General features: G+C 41.4%; 1 pseudogene across 1 annotated transcript in view; it reads right to left on the bottom strand.

Annotated features, from left to right (window-relative positions):
• Positions 1-4,990, bottom strand: part of LOC103744293 — a 12,530-nt pseudogene extending 7,540 nt beyond the window's left edge. Inside the window, exon 1 of the transcript XR_001872757.2 lies at positions 175-4,990. The product of XR_001872757.2 is annotated as a eukaryotic translation initiation factor 4 gamma 1 pseudogene (transcript). The remainder of the gene's footprint in view (positions 1-174) is intronic.
• Positions 4,991-18,956: the final 13,966 nt, after the last annotated feature.

Raw genomic sequence — 18,956 nt, 5'->3', positions numbered from 1 at the left:
GGGCTATTGGTGTCCGGTTTAGAAAGTCCTTTCCTACACCTATATCTTGTAGGTTTTTCCCAACATTTTCTTCTAAGAGTTTCAGAGTTTCAGGCTTTACATTGAGGTCTTTGAGCCATTTGGAATTGACTTTTGTGCAGGGTGAAAGATAGGGGTTTAGTTTCATTCTTCTACAAGTGGAGATCCAGTTAACAGACTTAAGGGCCACACCCTTGCCCTGCTGCTCAGCAGGGTCCTTGTTGCTCTCCCAGCTGTAGAAAGGGTCTTCCTTCACCATGTCCTCATCATACAGCGCATCAAAGAACATCCAAAGTAGGTTGGCAGGCTGTTCTAAGGTCACTACAAGGGCCTGGAGGGCATAGAGGGCTTGTAGCTCCTTCTGCTCATCACACAGGTATTTCTTTAGCAGTCTCTCTCGGGCTTTCAACACTGCAACATCCATTCGGAGAGGAGTCTCAAAGATAATTGCAGAATAACACACAGTTGTCATGAGGGCTCGAACTAATGTATTGGATGCTATCTGCTGCTCATTCAAGTTGGCCTCTATCCAGTCGAACACCCGCTGGTTACTGTTGCCCTCCTTCAGCAGCTTCTCCAGCTGCCTGCGCAGATCCTCAAAGGCAAGTGCCCTCTGGCCAGGGACCTCAGACCCCTCTTCCAGGGTATATTCCACCTTCTGTTCAGCAACAAATGATCCAATGTCTTGGCCTTCAGTTAGAAATTCCTTCCAGCTCAATCCAGCTTCTCGCCACAGCATTCCAACCTTTTGGGGACTCATGCTCTTGCACAGGAGACCCAGGATCTCCAGCAACAGAGAAGCAGCTTTACCCATAGGTCTCAGAGGCTTCGTAATCTCCCTAAACAGGTCTCCCATGGGCACCCCGTCTTCCTGCAGAACGGGTGTTATTAGTTCTGCCAGGTAAAGCCACACATGGGGAATGTCAATTTCCATGTCCTCAGCCAATTCTAGTGTTTCATACAGCCCTTGGTAGTACTGGACAGTGGGAAGGAGCCCAACACAGAGCAGCTGGTGCAGCAGTTGCCCCATATGCTCATGAGCAATGATGCTATGCTCCAGTGTGGACTCAATGCCCTGCGCACAAAGATGAAGAGCAAGGAAGGTGAAGCCAGCTCCTGCACACACTGCACTGCTTCCTTCATGTCATTGAGATGGAGATATTCCCAACGATAGCCTTGGATTTCTTTTCCACCTCATCCTCAGAGAGTGCAGCTTTTGGGGGGCTCACTGGAGGTAGGGTGGCTTCCCGTTTCACAGGATCCCGCCCACGATCCTCTGTAAGGCTAGCTGCCTTGCATAGTCCCTCAGGCTGGGAAGGTCGCTCTCTACCCCGTTCTTCCACTTCCTTGCTAAAGCTTCGCTTGGTGGCAGGTGTTCTGGCACGATCAAGTCGGTCCCCACGTCACCTCCCCGATCACTCTGCTCTAGCAGGTCTCCCCGGTCCCCAGCTTTCTCACCTCTTTCCCGGCTCAGGCTACTCCTCTGTACAACACGTCTGTTATCTGTGTTCTCTGATGGTACTGCTTGTTGAAGGGCAGAAAAGCGATGGAAGGTACTAGTAGCTGGACGAGCAGCTTCTGATGCTGTGTCGGAGGGCTTGGCTCCTGAGCCCCCGTTGCTGCCCTTGCCCCAGCTAAGTCGTCCTCCAGGTGCAAAGAGCTGGTTGTTAGAATCAATGGAACCAGGCTTTGTGATCTTGGTGAGTCATGAAGTGTCAACGGGGCGGCTGCCTTTGCTGATGGGGACTGTATTCCAGCCACCATCATCCACAAGAGGAAGGCCACGTCTGATGAGTGGGCCTGGAGGGCCACCCCAACGCTTATCGCTGCCCTTGGCCATGAGCTGCTGAACTTTGATGTGTTCCCGGTGCTCTTCCATCTCAGCCTCCTTGTGGATCTGATCAATAGTCTTAGGACCCTGATCCCCTCGGCGTGGCACCCAATTGCTCTGCCGCAGATCCAGTACATCCTGCAGCATAAAACGGATTTGAGATGAGGTCTTCTTTTCTTTAATAATTTTTTCCATCTGGTTGAAATACTGATCCATTTGAGGCTTAGCTTTGGCAAAGTCCAGGTCTTTGCCAATGGTGGTAAGCAGGCGGCAGAGGCACTCCAGGGACTCTTCATCATGATTCTTAAGTAGCTTGAACACACAGTCATGCATTATTGCCTCCGTTAACATCTTCAGCTTAAACAATTCTCCAATAAACTTGATATTCCTTAAAGAGCGTCAACGGGCTATATCCCGGGCCTCTTCTAGCTCTTCTTTCAGGCGTCCCCGTTCCTCTGCCGTAGCAGCTTCATCCATCTCTTTTTGTTTTTTTTTCAAAAACTTCATCATCATCTTTATCTTTCTCAAACTCCTTCTGACATCGATTCAACAAGAGTTTTCTAAAATTCACAGTCACCGTTGGCTTTTTTGTAGTGGGCACTTTAGGCACCATGAGGCAGCGGCACACGTTGGCATAGGCCACAGAGAGAAGTTGGGCTCTGAAATGGCTTTCTCAAAGATGAGGTCAATAACTCCTTTGAGGCGTTCCTCAGTGTCAATTGCCAGCTGTGTCACCTGCTTCATCAGCTGCTGGAACATCTGGGGTGTCAGCTTATTCAGGATGGAACGCACCCTGCAGAACAGGTCCTGGGTTTTGCTTCCATCAGCATCCTCTTCCCCTCGGTCCTTATCTGCTGCTGTTCGCTTGCTGCTGGGTTTCCAGGCCTTCTCTGCTTTATTCAGCTTTATATCTTCAGTCATTAACACTGTGGCAATGATCTTTTGTGGCTCCTTTCAGAGGTCCTGCTGAGAGCGCCTGGGTCCCAGGCCAGCCGGCCCTCAGGCAGTTCTCCACCTGGCCCACTCCTTGGGGGCCCACGGTTGCTGAGGGCTGGTCGGCCAAGGTTGGCAAAGAATGAAGTCTGGGCCACAGTTTATGCCAGGTAGTCTGGAGGGATCCAATGGCCGAAGTGGTGTTTTATTGGCCTTGTCCAGTACCACATCAGTGATATGGGGCAATCCTTCTGGCTTCTGCATACTGGCAAAGATGAACTGAAAGCCTAGGAGGAATTCCCGGTGGTAACGCTTCTTCTCTTCAAGGTTCAGAGGCTTCCACTGATCTGACTTATTTTCATACTTCTGTTCCCCAGGCTGGATGTTCTCCACATTATGAATTTTGTCTTCCTTAGAATCCCAGGTCTCATCTGCTTCCTCAGGCTGTGGGGGAACCCTGCTGCCTTCAGACTCTGGGCCTGGGTTGATACCCATAAGAGGTGGCTGTGGCTGATTGTCCACCTCTGGCACTGTTGAGTTCACCTCCTTGAAAGCATCTAGAAGGTCACCCACAGCTTCTTTCTTATTTAGCTTTTTAATTTTCCGGCTCCTCTTTGGCACAGATATTGCCACTTGGGTGGCTACTGCCACCTCTAAATTCTGAGACAACTGCGTTGAGACAGAGGTGCTGTCTGCAGGGAGATCCTCCACTCCCTTCTCAGTCTCAGATTCTTCTTCTTCTTCCTCTATTTCCTCCTCCTGAGCAAGGGAAGTATCTGAAGGAGCCATAGGTGGAGAGTCAGAGAGAATGGTAGGGGGTGCCACTGATGCAATGCTCCCTGCAGCCTGCTCCTCTGGCTCACTGACTGGGCTTAAATCCATAACTGGTGGCGAGGGGGCTCCGTTGAGCAGTTCCTCAGGTTGGGCAGTTGGAGCAATGGCCAGAGGAGATTCAGAAGCACAAGCTGAAAGAGGGGGAGGGACTGGCTCTGTGCTTGACTTCACCTCTGCTTCCAGATCCTCAGATGGGACCATGCCATTAGGCTCTTGAATTTCCACTTTGTGAGATGCCAGGGACGTAGGAACCTGGAGAGGACTGGAAGAAAACTCCGATTCTGGAATTGGTTTGCTAAGTGTCACTTCTACTTCCAGTAAGGGTTCAGCAAGAGTGGGTTCTGGAGAGAGGCAATACGGCTCTCCAGTTTCATGAGAGATGGGAGTCGATTCTTCTACAGACATTTGCATCATCCCGGTTGTTATAGTGTCCCCAGGAATAGAGAGGACTCCAAGATTAGGCTCAGACCCCGGTTCCAAGATTGGAGGTGGTGATGGGGTTGGAGAAGGAGATGAAGGTTGAGATTCTGAAGGGCTGTGCTCTGGTCCAGACAGTCCTGGCCGGCCCCCAATGGCTGCTCCCTGTGACCGGTTCTCTGGCCGGACAATGACAGCAACCTGGGGCGTCTCCCCATTAGGTTGAGGCTCCAGACCGCCTCCCGTCTGGGGAGGAGTAGGTGTGGAGGCTGTGCGGGCCCCAGACATGATCTCTTCTGTGATATCCTTCCCTCCTTGGTTTGGATCTCGAATTCGGATAGTTTTCCGTTCTCTCTTAGGAGCAATCTGGGCTGGCCGGTTCATCAAAACTGGGGCAGGGGCCACACTAGCAGGAAACTGTTGCACCCCTTGGGCTGGGTAGTAGGCACCAGCGTAAGTCCCAAACTCGGTAGGGCTTGCACCCGGATAGAAGCCTGGGGCTCCTGGCTTCACAGGGTACTGCTGTGTTGGGACAACATATGTGGAACGCCCCTGTCCAGGGATGTAGTAGGCTCCTTGGGAGGCTGAGTAGGAGATCTGGGAAGGGATCATCATTACTTGGGATCCAGCAGGGTAGACATGGGCAGCTGGGCCAGGACGGGCAGGGGCTGCACTCTGCACTCGGGAGGCTGCACTGCTCGGGGCTGGGCCCGGCTAGGGTAGAAGTGCTGTCGGGGCTGAGAAGACATGTTCATTTGTGTCGCTTGTGGCTTGCTAAACTCCATCGGTGCAGTTTGCCCCGGGGGAAACGTTGGCTGTGGGAGTCCAGGGGACCTGGCAGGTGGGGGGCCTGTGGGCTGAGGAGCTTTGTTCATTTCATTTGGTGCCACATCAGGGTCCCCCCAGCACCTTCAGTCTCCTTCAGTCCGCGAGGCTGAGCCCCACGCAGCCGCACAGACTTAGTCCACAACCATTTCCGGCTCCCCGCACAGATCCCCTATAAATTTCTATTTTTAAATTTAACATATGAGTTAATTATTAAATTTTATAGAATGGAAATTTTGATTGTTTTTAAAGTAAAACCTAAGACAAGTAAAACAAAATAAAGAGGTAAAAGTTCCATAATCTCTCATAAGAATTACTCAAATCTGAGCCATGCACTTAGTGCATGATTTAATCCAAGTAATCACAAGGCAGAGGCAGAAAAGCTGTGACATTGAGGCCCACTTAATCTACATGGTAAGTTCCAAACACGGTGGGCAACAGGGAGTCCCTGACTCAAAAACAAAAAAACAAAGAAAGATCAATATCTTAAATGGAAAAGAAAAAAAAATCCACATGTATAAAAGAAAAGAAAAGAAAATCAAAAAGAAAAGAAAAAAGAAATATTCAAATAAAAAAAAATAATAAAAGAACCCAAATCTAAAATTAGGGAAATCATTTCACTGTCTTTTTTCCTTTCTGCCCAGGCAGTTCACTTTTACTGAAATTTCTTCATTTTCTGAAGTAAAAATAGTGGTAGACACAAAATCTATCACAGTCACCAAGATTGTATCCCAGGTATGAGACCAAATGCATATTGTCCAATTTAAGTCATCAATAATTTTTTTACATATATCAATTAAGTAAGCAATGATATATATGCAGCAAGAAACTGGCTCTCACTGAAAGCTATCAAAACTTCATTCACACTGTGTACCTTATGAATACTGCTTTAAGATGACTTACTTATAATTCAAGACACATTCTGAATTTGGTCGGTGTTAAACTCCTTTTGATTTCATTCTGTGTTGATATGAGAATAAAGCTAGGAAAATATAAAACTTGTTAAAATTCTCAATTCAATAGTTAGGAATGAGGTGAAATCTTATGTGACATCACCTTTCAAATAATTTTAGTATTCCTTATTTCTCCATCAATTATGTATCTAGTTACATTTGTAATATAATCCTCAGATCACCACAACTGAAGAATTCACTAAAAGTTTATGACAAAGAATTTTAAAAATTAATTTTGAGAAATACAGATTACAGATAATTTTACAAGAGGACATGGAGCTTCAAAGCAGTGCAAAGTTATTCATAGTTTGTGGGTTCCCAGATTTTTATTGAAATGAAGAAATTTCAGATTGGGTAATTCAAGTCTGCTGTTTTCAAGTTAAATGCTCTGCTGGTATTCAATATCAAAATTACACATATATCTTTTTCTTTACAGTTGAATAGAAATCCATTGTATATATGTGCCACATATTCACTTTCTGTTCATCAGCAGTTCGATATCTATTTTGCTTCACTTCATAGCTAATGTGAAAAGAATGGCAATATTCATGTTGCACAAACATCTTCAAGAATATTGAGTCCTTTGAGTATAAGCCGAAGAATGGTATTTCTGAATAATAAGTTAGACCTATTTTTTAGCGTTTGGAGACTTCTCTACACTGGTTTCCATTCGCAATGAATTAGTTTGCAATGAATCACTGAATTGGGGTTTCCTGTTTCAAATATCCTCAGTACCATATGCTGTCAGCTTGTTTTTCTGAACTTAGCAATACTGACTGCACTAAGATGAAATCTTAGTTTTAATTTGCATTTCAATAATTGCCTTTCCCACCCAATCAGTTGACCTTAGCTACAAGAGGGGAAGGGGTTAAGGATATATAAGCCAAGAATGCTACAGGGCAGTCCTCTTGCCTTTCTGTGTGGCTGTTGGGAAGTCACAGGATCTGTGTTTGGGTCTGGACTTTACAGCACAGCCATAAATTGGGGTGGGGGCACTCTTCTATAAGTAAACCAACACCTCATTCTCAGTTAAAAAACCCAGTAAAGTTCTTAGGATTTTCCAAATGGCAGCTTTGGAGAATTCTTGCCTCAGTTGTCATAAGGATTGTGGGAAGGAGGAACAAGATGCCATGTGCACCTTCCAGCAGTGAATTTGACTTTACAATTGGTGTAGCTGGCAGGATACAACAAAATTGAGTCTAAGTTTGGGAAGATAAATGGTGATGTGCCTGATATGGGAAAAAAAGACCAACAACTGAAGCAAAGTGGTAGGAGGGGAGAATGTGGGCTGAGGAAATGTAAACCTGGTGGGCTATTCCCATAGGCTTGGTGGGGGTAGCTGCAGTAGCATAGTTAATGCAGTGGATTGTGGCATATGTAACGAGGGTGAGGCCACCTAAGCAGAGGAAGTCAATGGGGGAAATCCCAGGGTGCCAGCTGTCTTGTAGATGGTATGGGGTGGCATGCCTGATTTACTGGTGGGGGCTGCCACATGAGTCTGGAGATGCCTTGAAAACAGCAGATGGTCTAGAAAAGATTTTGCAAGCTCTGGAAGCAGCACACCAAGGACAGAAATATCAACAAACAGTTGTAGAGGCCACTTGGCCACCACTCTTGGTAATAAGAAATCTGTCCCAAGCAGAGGCCTTAGCTCAGAGGGAAACTAAAGATGTTAGAGAGAAATTAGAGAGAGTGATATGAGGCTGGGCTCATTGGTACTGGCCTCTGACTTTGCTGGTAAATTAGATAAGAAAGAAAAGGATATTAAAGTGTTGGCATGTCATTTTTTACATCTAGGAGATCAAAAGGGAAATTAAAAAAAAAAAAAAGAAACCCAGATGCTCAGAGGGAAACTAAAGATGTTAGAGAGAAATTAGAGAGAGTGATATGAGGCTGGGCTCATTGGTACTGGCCTCTGACTTTGCTGGTAAATTAGATAAGAAAGAAAAGGATATTAAAGTGTTGGCATGTCATTTTTTACATCTAGGAGATCAAAAGGGAAATTAAAAAAAAAAAAAGAAACCCAGATCAGACTACTACAAGGTCCATTCTGGGACCATAAAACCTGGGTCCCCTGGGGAAGAATCAGGTAGTGACGAAGAAGGAAATGACCTAGAAAGAGTGGGAGCTGTCCCTTGGGTCTGACCTTTAATTCAAAGAAAGGGAAAATCCATGATTCAGCATGCTGATAGATATCTTAACAATAGCCTGGTGCAAGAAATCATGGTAATCAGAGAATACTCATCACTGGAGACCTTGAAACTAGGGAAGACATTCAAACAAGCAATGAAGGATCCCCTAGTCACCTAGTTTCTGAGGCTATGGAACAAGGGGGGAAATGGTATCGATTTGACTGCTACAGGAGCAGAGAAGTTGAGCAATATAACCACTCATCCCTCTTTGAGAGAAAAACTTTACAGTATATGGCAATATGAGGAAATCAGTCCATGATGGATGGCTCATACGAGACATTAGGGACACATGGTTATTCCCAGCTGAAATTCCCATGAATACTAGAGTCTGGAAAACCATAGAGGAAGGACAGGCCATGTAGAGAAAACTGGATGCAAAGGAAGCTGTGTTTGAGCCCAGTTCACAGGCCCAGACAGGACTGTTTTACCAGAGACTTAGAAAAGAAACTGATGCAACAAGGTCCAGGAGACTGGTATAGAGCTTTTGTGGCAGTGCTAACTAACCCTCATTGTCGGGTGTGACCTGTGTGAGGCAGGAGAGGCCTTAGCAGATTTCAATGATTTAGACCAACATGTAAACAGGGTTCATAATGTGCTAAAGCAAGTAGACACAAGGGAAAGGACAGGAACTTAGCAAAAGGGCCCTTCTGTGTCTCCTGAGGATAGATATTGATGGGTCTGCACAGAGCAGGAGTTGCTAGGGATAAAACTGACAAGCAACCAAACCCTGGGCTGGTGAGCCTATGGAGAGCTTTAAGATCAGACCGACAATCACCACAGGAGTAAGAGAAATCAGCGACCTGGAGGTATGGGTGACTAACTGCACCACCTGCTCTAGAGGAAAGCAGCCTCATCAGATGGGACCTCCACCCCCCTGAGACACTTCCTTGAAGAGGTGGCTAAGGTTTCCCACAGGTGTCATCCATACTGAGTGACCAGAGGCCACATGTTGAATCCAAGATTTATTGGTCTCCTACTAATATGCAAAACACACAGGCCCTAGTGGATACTGGAGAACAGTGTAGGTTAATTAATGGCAACCTTCCAAAACACCAGGGCCAGTGGATGGCAGTGGATGGGTATGGGGATAATATCATACAGGTAAAGCAGACTAGAGTCATTTTAGGAGTGGGAAATTACTCCCCCCCCCCAGGAGTACAAGGTGTGCATCACTCCCCTGCAAGAACATTTTAGGGGTAGATCCCTCTTTGGTCATACCTTGCATATGATCCTGGGGGATTTCTAGCTGAGGGTGAGAACAGTAAAAACGATTACTGGGAGGTGGGCAAGATGGGAGTCAGTCAAATTGCCTACCACTCAGAGGTTTCTGAGTATGAAACAGTACTGGATGCCTGGGGGTCCAGATGAAATTACATCCAAAAATTAGAAAGGCTAGAAGTTATCCACCCAGGCCAGAGCCCTTTCAATAGCCCCATTTGGCCTATCAGGAAGCATGATGACTCCTAGGGAGTGAATTTAGATTACGGGGAGTTAAATAAGGTGGTGCCTACCATTCATGCAGAGGGTGCCCAACATTACACTTCTAAGTGAACAGCTGATGTAGGAAATGGGGTCTTTGATGCTGAGGTGGACCTTGCTAACACGTTCATTAGTATTCCCCTAGCTTCTGATTCCCAAGACCAGTTCACATTCACATGAAATGGACAACACTGGACCTTCATAGTACTCCCGCAAGGTTCTCTCCACAGCCCCACAGTTTGTCATGTGGCATTGGACCTGGCCCTGTCACCCTGCCCTCCTTCTGTAAGGAGGTTCCAGTACATAGATGACATAATGTTAACTTTCGAATGCCTTACACATTTGGAAGCTCATTTGGGGGACATGCAAATGCATCTGAAGGAGTGTGGATGGGAAATCAACCAGCAGAAGGTACAAGGGTCTGGTACAGTAGTAAAAATTTTAGGAGTTTTATGTTTAGGTACAATTTGAATGATACCCAGTGTGGCAGTAAAAAAATCTTACATAAAACTGGACCAATAAATGCCAAACAGTTACAGGTATTTTGGAGACTTCTAGAGTATTGGAAAATTTTTATACCTCATCTTGCTTAGGTCACCCATCCCTTGCATAATTTAATAAGGAGAGGTGCTACACAGGATTGGGGTGTAAACACCCAAGAGGCTTTTGAACAGACCAGGATACTTGTTGGGCAAATTAAACAGTTGTGTTCCCCAATATTTCTGTGTCCTTTCCTCTTGGAAGTCACCAGGACCCCTTAGAGCCATTGGTGGGGCTCATGGCAACAACAACCAAAGCAAATCATCCCAATTGGGTTCTGGTCCCAATCACAGAAAGGGGCAGACACCAGCACATAGTTCCAGAACAGCAATTTCTGGTTATGTACAAAGCACTGCAACAGATGGAATCCATTATGGGTGCCACACCCATTACTGTAAAAACTATATATCCCCTTAAGGGATAGGTGGAGGGCCTGTTAGAAAAGTCCCTGTCATGAGTAGCACAAAACCAAACATTACAAAGATGTAGGGCATATTTACAACAGGAAGGAGTAGTGTCAGCAAGCCTGATCACCAATATCATGTTCAGGCAGTACTAGGGCCAATGTCATTTCAAGGCAAATAATCAGGTTCAATGGTATTTTCAGCTTCCCTAAAATTCTATAGGAACAGGATAATTGGAAGGAAAAAATAAAAATAAAAAAAACCCGGGTTGTTAAAGAAAAGTCTTAAGCATAAAAGGAACACTACAGGGATGGAAAAGCTCTTGCAGAAACCATACCATTGTTAAATGCAAATCCCAGTAGCAGGGGTGGGTTGCCTCCCTATGAGGTTGCCAAAACAATAAAGGCAATGGCCAATAATGTTGATTGTACACCAGAAGTGGACCATAAGCTCCTACTGCCAAAGAAACTGCATGATGTGAGCACAGGCACATTCACCTCTTATAGTTGACCCTCCAGAAAGTCTCGACTGACTGTTACAAGGGGTTCTTCCAATTCCAGCTGATTCCTGGTATACTGATGGCACTATCAGGGGTGCCAGACAAGAATGGGTAGCAGTGGCAATATAAATGAACACTGACACTATGTGTCTAGAAAGAGGAGGCAAGAGCAGCCAATGGGCTGAATTAAGAGCTCTATGGTTAGTAGTAACATGGGAATCTTGGCCAGTAACCATCTGTACTGACAGTTGAACTGTGTTCAAAGGCTTTGCTTTATGGATGGCCCAGTGGGAGAAAGAAAACTGGCAGGTGATGTGACGGCCACTATGGAGAAAATATAGAAGGAAATATATAATAAGATGCAACAGAATTTATACCCCTGCTGGTTTACATGCGGACATCCACTGCCTGGTGAGTACCCCCAGGAATCAGGAAGCTGATGCTCTTACCAAGGTAAGGGCTATCTGCCCACAGGTTCACCTAGAAGCAGCTCACTGGATTCAACAAGGGATATAAAAGTGACAAAGCCACTGGCATTCCAGTAAAATAGGTGGCCCTGGCCTGTTGTGTGTTCATGGTTATAGCCCTGAAGGATGGATGTCATGATGGCACACAAGCATAAGTTGGCCTCCCTGCTAAGAGACTGACATTAGATTATATAGGGCCCCTGTCAGTCAGCAAAAGGTGCAAGTATGCTCTCACTTGTGTGGACACTGCCACAGGCCTTATGCAGGACTTTCCTTGCAAGAGAGCATGAGTAAGGCTAATATTAGGGCCTTACCCAATTCGGTGTCATGTATGCATGCCCATGACAGATTTACAGTGACAGAGGCACTCATTTCACAAGTACTGATGAACAAACCTGGGCTGAAAATAATCATGTTCAATTGTATTTCCACCTTCTTTACAATCCTACAGGAACAGAGTTAATTGAGAGAAAAAACAGGTTGCTAAATGAACAGTTAAAAGCATTAAGCACAAAGAGAACCTTGTGGGTGTGGAAAAAAAAAAACCCTTACAGAAGCCATTTAAACGAAAATCCCAGTAACAGAGGTGGGTTGCCACCCTCTGACATGTTGGCTAAAGGGCACCAAGGAATTTGCAGTCTCCTGTTCTCTGCATATTGATCAGTTGAGGGTCTATGTGTTAATGGTCATTTTCTACAAGAAGAATCATCTCTGATAAGAGTTGTACTAATCTATGGATATAACAATAAGTAATTAGGAGTCAATTATTTTTATTATTTCTTTTGAGAATGGTTGTATTAGATTATCTTCTGTGGCCTATCACTTAAAAGTGTCAGGTATGGACATCAACTTGTGAAGCAGACCTTAAATACAATTAGAAGTTAGTTGGTTACTCCATAGTATGTGTGCCATTGTTGCACCAGTGGGATTACATTGAAACATCAACTGTTATTGTGACTGACAGGGTTCAGAGCTGAGGCAGGCTGATGGTTGCATTTTTCTACCATTAATGTGCATATCACCTTCTACTACTGTGTAAACTGGCCGTCAGAGGTATAGCTTCAAGGTCTCTAACAGCTTCATCTTGTCCTTTTAGTTTGGTAACCCAGGAATTTAGTGTCTTCACCAATAGGTTCTTACTATCCATTTCTGGTAGGTAAACAAGTGCAATTGCAATAGCCACTATTGTTTGAAAATCTGAAGAATCCCCCTGGTCAACAGCTGCAAAAGAGGGAGTCCATTCCTGACATTGGGTCTTTCATGTGCTAACTTTTAATGTCTATTGAAGTGCTGTTATAAGGTACCTACATTTAAACTCATTTTTATATTGTATATATGTGTATTGAAAGACACTTCTACAGCAGGCTTCTGTATGACTCCTTCAAAGGACACTTGTTGGTTTTTCCTCTTCTTGCTCCCTCTTCTGCCCTACCCTCCTATACTGAACTCCATTAAATCCATCCTGTTGTTCCCTGTTCCCATTTATATTGTAACGTTCTATTTTCCCTCCCATGATCTACCCTCCATTTACCCTTATTAGGTTCTTGAGCTCTAAGGATTTTCCAACTGAAACACAGCTATCTATAGTTTCAAAGCTGTCATCTACTTGTAAGAGAGAACTTCATACATTTGTTTTTTGTTTCTGGGTCATTTCTCTTTGGATTGTTTTCCAGCTATATCCACTTACCTGAAATTCCATACCTTCATTTTTCTTAATGACTGAATAATATTGCATTGTGTATATGTATGATATTTTCTTTATAATAAGTTGTGAATAAAGTGTTTTTGATTATCATAGGCCCTTATACAAAACAGGCATATCTACAGAAAGATTAGAAAATAAGACAAAGCAAACAACATAAGACTAAGCTGTTTTGTTACATTTTCTGTGTAATAGCTATTCAACCAGACAGAAAGGACACTAGTAAACAAAGTATTGCTCTTAGTACATCTTGGTAAATCAGTGAGTATGCTGAGTTAGGTAGAGGAGTATGAGCAACTCATAGGCTGTTATCTGGCTAACAAGCACTTAGAGACATTCACTGGCAGCTACACGACAGAGGAGTGCCATCCCAGGCAACTGCATAGTCACTGGCAGATCAGGGCCTCCAGAGCATCCCTTGAGGCTCTTGTGGTCTTTGTGAAGCACTTGATTCTCATATCATGAACTTCCTTTCTTGAGGCCCATTATTCCTAGGATCTGCTGTTGGTCATGAAGCTGCTGTCCCTGAGAAAGTGATGATTGTGTCAAGCACAAAGGACACAACAATAGGACTGAAGCTAGTTAAACAACCTCTGAAAAACTGATATTCAAATATCTATTTAATGTTGAAACCATACTTTTATGTTTTATCAGATTGTTAAATTTTTACAAAAAATATATTTTAACTTTATTTTTGTTTTTATGTGTATGAGTGTTATGCCTGCAGGCATGTAACTATAGTGCCTATGGATGTCAAAAGAGGGGGTCACATCCCCGGACCTGGAATTATAGACAGTTGTTAGCTGCCATGTGGGTGGTGGGACTCAAACACAGGTCTTCTGCAAAAGCAGCTGGTGCTTTTAACCACTGAAACAGCTCTAAAGCCTTACTATCCATTTTAAAATTGCTTAATTTTTTTCATTATTGAACATAGTAATATATCTAGTCCTCACCTTTTAAAATTCACATCCATTTTAAGTTTATGAAAATGACTCTAATAGTACTGAAAACAAAATTATTTTTGCTAGTAAAAACTAGCTCTTAATCCCATATTTTGTACTGTACTTTTTTCTTTGATAATAAATTTTGGTTTCAGTATATTTAAACAGGTTGGAGAACTTAACTTAAATAAAAATATGTTATATAACATACATTGTATTTTACATATTACATGTTTATAGTGGATATATAAAATAATTATAATTTATATACACTTATTGACAATTTTCTCTACAAAAAGGCTTAAGCTGTAGAATAATTGCACAGATTTGCATGAGCATTTCCTATGCCTGTTGATCATGGCTGAGAGTAACGTAACATTTTGTACCTTTCGAAAACAACAAAAAGTTAATTTTATTGAATTTATGGTTGAATTGTATGCCACTTTCATGAGGTTTTTGCTTGTTTGTTTTCTTCTGTGGTGTGTTTTTGGACTTTTTGAGACAGATTTTCCCTATAGCCACAGCTGGCCTAGAGCTCGCTATGTAGACAATGTTGCCCTCTGCCTCTCAAATACTGAATGGAAATAACTTGCTAGAAAATCATTTGTTTTCTTATAACTGAAATTTCTCCAGGAAAGCTCATAAAATAAATACAATTTTGTATGTATGTCCCAAAAATTAAATCTGCAGAAATATTCGCATGACCATGGCCAGCTTATCATGAGGTTTTTATAAAGTCATTTCAAAGGTATTTTCCTAAGAACTATCCCTGTACTTGATGATTTTGATATTTTTATACATAGAATAATATACCTTAGTTCTAAGTAGGATCTGCATATTAGCTACTTTTTCTGCTTCTGTAACCAAATACCTGAGTAGAAGTAACTTAAAGGAGGAAGGATTTCTTTTGTTTCATGGTGTCATCAAACCATCCATCACATAAAGGATGGTGAAGAGTCAGGGCCAGCTGGCAGCTGGTATAGTGAGATAATATGTCCTAGTCAGAAAGTCATGATAAGACACAAAGCAGGTGTACACTATAACCCAAAGGCCTATTCTTTGGTGACCCTGTTCTCTGGCTATGATCTGCCTTCTAAACACTCCTTTCAAAAGAGTACGGCAAGCTAGTGACCAAATGTTCAAACATTTTACATCCAAACCACAACCATATGCTTGCATTTCTGAAAAGGACAGAGGCATATTGTGAAAGAGGATATTGGAATAAGAACTGGAGGTGTCAAGCAAGCCACACTAGGAATACACACCAGGGAAAGGGGGCCAGGAAATATTCTGAATAAGAATTTATGCATGATTTTTAGAACACTTCCCTGCATTGTTAAAGACACCCACATCACAAAATGAAAGTGTTTTCTGTGATCAAGGAGTTCTCATTTGGAGAGTGTGCTTCAACCAGTGCAGTATGGAGAATCAGGCAGTTATAAATTAAGAACTCTGAAATCAGAAATGTTAATGCTGATTAAAATGTTATGTGTAGGAGGTAATAAAGAGATTGCATAACCCACCCTTTTCCAAAATTTACTAATTTCCATTAGGAAGTTCCTCCTAATCATGTCACTTACTGCTGAAGCCAGTGTCAGCACATCCATCAACAGGCCCTCTGTAGACCATCTCTAGTCACAAAATCATTTCTAGGAATTTGCTAGGGAGTATCAACAATAATAACAAAGACACACCAGACTCATGGTTTTAGTCATGATTAGGTTTTTATAACAACTCACTATGTTTAAAAATAAAAAATAAAGAAGTGCTATTAGGGACTCTATACTTATATACTACAAATAATTACACTGCACCTTGGCTGAATCAGCTAGTGAATTTAGCTTTGATAGGATCAGAAGAATTGATTTGGTTCTTGTTTATTTTTATATTCTAGGTTCCTTGATTGTGTAATTGATTGCAGAGCTACAACAACATTAGATACATTTTTCAAAGCAGAACAAGTGAATAAAACTCATCTTGTATAAATGTTGGATGTGTTTTCAATTCAGTATCCTTGACAACTGGATCGTTTAATAACTTAAAGAAAAGCGATAATAATAGCAGGAATAGCAAGGTTGGACTTTAACCTCAAATTTCTTATTCATGAAAGCATTATTCATGGGAATTGTTATCTTCCAAAATATTCTTCTTTATTTTTTATAGATAATCTGTTTTATAAACATGTTTGTGATATTCAAATAGTCAAATCCAGGTTGGTAATACTGAATGAAAATAACTTGCTAGAAAATCAAATTGCACTATGATATCAATGCCAAAAGACATAATAATACTAACAAGACTTCATTTGATGTCCTATAACTGAATTTTCTCAAGGAAAGCTCATAAAATAAACACAATTTGTTATATATGACCACAAAATGAAATCTGAATAGAAATTTGCTTTCCCCTACAGGATAACTTATACAGGTTTTTCTAGTACCACCTTAACTAGACTCTTCCAAGTATTTTTATATATTTATTTATTTTAAAAAGAAAATATATACTTAAAATTATATATAACAAATTTTAATTTTTAAAAAGAAGATAATATTTTACAATGTTAACAAAATCATCTGCTACTTTCAAAACCAATATTCAAGTCTGAATTTTAAACTCATTACAAATGCCAAAATTTATAAAAACTTTTCCTTCAATAGATAAACATAAATATTATGAATAAAATATAGTCCCGTAAAGAAATAAGATGAATAAAATGGCATATTTGAGTTAGAAACAAGTTGCCCAAAGTCTTAATATTTTTAATATTTAATTTGTTATTTTTATTTTATGTGTATGAGTGTATTGTCTGCCTGTGTGTAAGTGCACGCGTGTCATGTAATGCCCGCGGAGGTCAGAAGTTGTCTGATTCCCCCAGAACTGGAGTTATGAATGGTTGTTAGCCAACATGTGGGTGCTGGGAATCAAACCAGGGTCCTCTGCAAGAGACATTAGTGCTCTTAACAACTGAGCCATCTCTCTAGCGCCAAATCCTTAAATCTTAAATAACAAGCAAAATGAGACAAGACAGAAATATGCTTTCCTATGCCAGCTGTGGTACGCTGATTTCTAAAAATTACCTATTTAATGAATAATTGGCACAATTAAAATATTCAGCTCTAAATAGCATCTCTAGCTATTTCATTTTCTTTCTGAATACCTTTTCGGTTTTCAAATATATGTTTCTTTTGTTTTATTCTAGTCTAGCCTCTTTAAAAAAGATGATGTAAGAAATGTTTAAGAAAAATTGATGTAATCAACATGTCTGTTTACTAGAAAAAAAGATGAAATGTCCTTCTAAACAGTGATAAAGGAGTGAGTTACTTCATCATATAGGAAGTAGAAAGCAGGTAATTCCTGGTGAGTGAACCAAGGAACAAAGTTTTCCAGTAAGATTTGAGTGATAAAACAATAAATTGGGTAAGACTGGAAAGAAATACTAGAGTTCATTTTACATATTTAAATAAATTTTGCCAATTTAAATGATGAGGTTATGGTGACTCAGAACTGTAGAATCAGAATGGAAGTAATGATATTTGATAATCAGATTAAAAACTACCTTTTTACTGGAAATATATCCAATCATATAAATAAAGAGCATCAGAGCACTCTGGACCATTCTCGCCCTAATTACAGATCTGCCATTAACCACAGTTGATTCATCTACAGTCCAACACCATATTGAACATATAAATCAATAAAAATTAGAATACTTATTATATAGATTGAATCATCAGACAGTACTAATAATGACTTAATCCAATTTTTAGTAAATATTTTATTATTCCTAATTTAAAGAAAATGCCAATTAACAATATTCAAATAAGGACCTAATTAAAAATAATATTTGCATTTGGTTCTTCTGGTTCCCAGACTATATACTTAGAATTCCCAATATCTCAATCCTATATTGTAGAATCTCTGTCAGGTATCATTCATTGTGCCTGTCCCATATTTTAATTCCTCACATTACTTTTATAGCACTGTTAATATTGTTCTTATATATATCAAATACTATGTAACTTAAAAGTGAATTTATTGGCAAAATATAATACACATTTGTTTTCTTGTGAGAAAATTTTGTAGTTCAGATAATATTTATAGTTATGTGGAAATGATTTATTCCTGGTAAGGTACTTATGGGGCAAGAATAAGAGAATAATCATGAAGACTTTTTTTTTCTGTGTGTGTGTGTGTGTGTGTGTGTATGTGTATATGTCTGAGAATAAAGAATTATGAAGCTCCTCACATACGAAGTTAGACACAAGGTCTGTGGGCAGGTTAGGGATGAAGGCAGGAGTACGATGTGGCATAGGGTATGCTTAGGTGTGATATGAAGTGTATTGGGTACACACTGAGCAAACAAGAGGAGAGTGATGAGAAGGAATCCATAAGACAGTATTTTAAACAAAGTAGTCATGATATTGAGAGCTTTTAAACTATATGAGAGAAGTAAGCCAGTAACTGCTTAAAAGACTCATATGAGGATAATTTTAATGTTAAAAGGTAAAGGAGAGGAGTGGGACTCAGTCGATTAGTTTGAAAAGGAAAGCCCAAGTCCAATAGGGGCTTGTATGTGAGGTGAGGAAAGATTTCTCAGGAAGAAGAAAAAAATACAGCTCTGCATTCTTTTTACATAGGAAAAAACACTGAAGGACAGACAATTAGTCACTAGATTTTATATGTCAAGGATACTGAATGGAAGTTTACTTCATAGTGGGTCCTAAAGTTTGAGTGCTCTCAAAGGACATTAGAAGGACAGCTATCAAGTAAAGAAGATATTCTTGCTCTCTGAGGATTTTCAGTTTTGTTGTTTGACTGCTCTCTATTGTAATGAAGCCTTTGCTTTTACTGACAGGCAGAATGGAACCATGGGATTATATGGGCATGGGACAAATCACAAAGCAGACAGATGTCTCAAGTG

The sequence above is a fragment of the Nannospalax galili genome, unplaced genomic scaffold, assembly GCF_000622305.1.
Source record: "Nannospalax galili isolate Female #2095 unplaced genomic scaffold, S.galili_v1.0 scaffold600, whole genome shotgun sequence".
Classification (NCBI taxonomy): Eukaryota; Metazoa; Chordata; class Mammalia; order Rodentia; family Spalacidae; genus Nannospalax; species Nannospalax galili.
Note: the sequence above shows the minus strand (reverse complement) of the source record. Positions and strands in the feature narration are given on the sequence as shown.